Genomic DNA, 2,956 nt, shown 5'->3' on the forward strand with positions numbered 1-2,956 from the left:
CCTGCACCTGCCGCCCCCCCTCTGACACAGACCCTGAACCCTACGCTCTAGTAGCGTTCCGGGGGCAAAGGGGCCTTTCCGATGGGTGCTGAGGGTCCCCTCCTGTAGCGGGGAGAATTGCCGCCGCCCTCCCCACCGCGGGCCGAGAGCCACCGGGGCAACGTTCGCCCTTCCCCGGGGTCTCGGGGCGGGCGCTGCGGGGCTCCGTGTCCCTGCCCCGGGGAGCTCCGGGCTGTCACCGCCGCCTCCTCCCCGCTATTTACATCCGTCTTTAGCAGTCTAATTACCCGCTTTATTGCTTTCGCCCGGGGGAAGCCCGGGGACTGCAGCGCAGGGAAAGACCTTCCCCTCCAGCTTCCCACCCGGGGAGGGGACAGGACTCAGCCGGGACTGCCCCTCACCGCCCGGGTTCAGCGGGGTTTCGGAGGGGGCGGGGAGCGGTCTCCGGGGGCGGCCCAGGATTCGGCGCCGCGCAGGGCCGAGGCAGCCCCCGGGTGGGGGGGGAGGGGGATGAAATGCGGTTTCATCGCATTGCAGAACTCCCGACAGAATACGTGTTTTTTCAGATAAGTAGCGGAGGTAATTTATTGGCCTTTATGCTCTTTCCATGGAGTGGGGGAGAGACGGAGGCATCGTGCCTGCACATCGTTAAGCGTCTTACTCCGCCTGAGCCAAAAGCAGTAACTCCCTCCCCCCCCATTGCCGGGGGATCCCCGGACGCCCCAGCCCGAGCAGGGAAGATGCTGCCCCCGGCCATGTCCCGGCGCCACGGTGCGGGGATGGCGCCGGGGTGCCGCTTCCGCAGCCCGGGGGGAGCCCCAGCCTCTCCCCGCTCCTCCAGGTTGTCCGCCGTTCACTCGCTCTTCCAAACTCATCTAAATTACATCAATAACAGAGCGCACTCTTTAATGAGCTCTCAACTTTAAAGACTTGAAGGATATTAACAAGCCGCTTGACAAATGGTGCTTAGAAGCACATTAAAGACGCTGCTAATGGAGCGCATAATGACGGCTAATTTTCGATCAGATATAAATTAGAGCCCCAACAGTTATTTGCCTTAAGGACTTTATGTAAATGATTCTGTTCTGTATAAACGGGGAGGCGAGCCGAGCCCAGCCCCGCCGCGCTGGGGAGAAGTGCCGCAGCCGGACGGGCCGCGCAGCCCCCAGCCCCGCCCGCCTCGAAACACCGCGGGGGACGGCCACGACCCCCTGCCACCCCCCCTCCCCCCCCCCGCTGTCTCCCCTGTTCCCCTCCTCCGGCACAGCGGCACCGGCACCCTTGCCCCACGGGCTGGGCGGCCCAGCGGCTTTGCGAGGGGGGAGGAAGATTCGTCCGCCTCCGGGGCTGGTTGAGGAGGAGAGTTGCGGCTGTGCCCCTCGGGGAGGACGGTGCCAAATGCCCGCGGAGTCTGGGGGCTGCCCAGCCTGTCCCGGCCGGGCAGTGCTGCTGGGGCAGGGAGGAGGTGGGGGCCCAGCTGCGAGCCGACTCCTGCACACATACACACGCTCCCAGAGTTGCCCCAGCTGCTGCCCAGAGCTCCTGGAAGCGACTCTTGTTATTTTCGTTCGGAGGTTATGTTGATTTGGGGGGCTGACTTGTTTCTTTCTTTCTTTTTTTCTTTCTTTTAATTTTCAGGCAGGAAGTGCCAGCCTCATCTGGCAGGCCCCGGGAAAAATTTTTGGCAATAAGTGCCAGCTGGGGGGCAGGCCCCGGAAAGGCGTAACCCCCCGCTCTTCAGCACAGCGGTTGTGGCTCTGCCTGCCCGGGGCCGCAAAAGCTCCCGGCCCTGCCCGGCCCCTGAGATGTTCCTGGCACAGAGGAGCCCTGTGAGCAGGTCAGCAACCCGCGCCATCCCCCAACCGTGGGAAGGGTTGTCCCGGCTGTCTTTGGGATCCCGTAGCGTCTTCTTGTCGGTTTTTTGGCTGGTGGGTTGGGGTTCTTTTTTAATTTCTTTCCTTCCCCTCTTACTTGCGGAGTGCCCTCCTCCCTCCAAAGTCCGTGTTTACCCTTGCGGGGCGCGCCGAGACGCGGGGCAGGTTTCCCTCCTGCGCCGCCGGGCTCTGGGCTCCCTTAACCGGGAGGGCCCAGAGGTCCTACCTGCCAAAATAACAAAAACAATAAAGGCGGGAAGATGGGGATTGTCATTCCTCTGTCCCAACCTCCTGGTTACCGTGCTGGGAACAGCAACCAGCCGGGCACCCCTGGCAGCAGAGCGGCTGCTGGGGTCTGCCGCCGACGCACTAAGGAGTGGGGAGACCCGCCGGCCGGGGGGCGTCCCCCCATCCAGACCAACAGCTCCCCCCTCCATAAGGCATTTTTCCAGGAAAAAAAACCAAAACAAAACGGCGATCCACCCATTCTTTCCCTCTCAGCGACCCGCGGGCGCGGAGGGCCCCGCCGGCGGCCGTACTCACCCAGGCGGCCCCCGGGGCTGCTTCTCCCGCTCTGCGCTCGCTGCCCCGATCCATCGATTTGTTCCTGGGAAAATGCGGCGCGTTCTTATAGCGGCTACGAGCAATTAATATTGCATTAACCCTATTTAAAAAAAAAAAAAAAAAAAAAAAAAAAAAAAGGAAATGGAAAGGGGAAAATCCGCACCGTCTCAAAGCCATCTATTATTAACGCGAGTGTAATTGGAGACCCGAGACGTGGGTATGTGCGTGTCGTGGGGCAAGGGAGAAAAACACAGGCGTGACAGTATGGCGGGAAGGAAGGGGAGCTGAGGGTGGCTAATATTTAATTTCAGGTCTGTGGTTTTCTAATTCGAGATTAAAAGCAGTCACGTCTTTGAAGCCAGACACTTGGTGTAAATGTACAGTTAAAATATTCTATTCCACAGTCCCCAGACAGAGCTCTGCTACTCCCAGGCTTCATTAAATTTTAATTATCATCCCAGACTGGAGCAAGGAAAGAGGGGGGAAGACTGTGCACCTAATTGCAATTGATAAAGGCA

General features: G+C 60.1%; 1 long non-coding RNA gene across 1 annotated transcript; it reads right to left on the reverse strand.

The window, feature by feature from the left end:
- Positions 1-732: 732 nt before the first annotated feature.
- On the reverse strand, positions 733-2,532 carry LOC139800239 (uncharacterized). The gene is made up of 3 exons (XR_011727671.1): positions 2,418-2,532; positions 2,010-2,100; positions 733-875 (listed from the first exon to the last, which is right to left on the reverse strand). It is a non-coding gene; the product is annotated as an uncharacterized lncRNA (long non-coding RNA).
- Positions 2,533-2,956: the final 424 nt, after the last annotated feature.

This window comes from Heliangelus exortis, chromosome 10 (assembly GCF_036169615.1).
Source record: "Heliangelus exortis chromosome 10, bHelExo1.hap1, whole genome shotgun sequence".
Lineage (NCBI taxonomy): Eukaryota > Metazoa > Chordata > Aves > Apodiformes > Trochilidae > Heliangelus > Heliangelus exortis.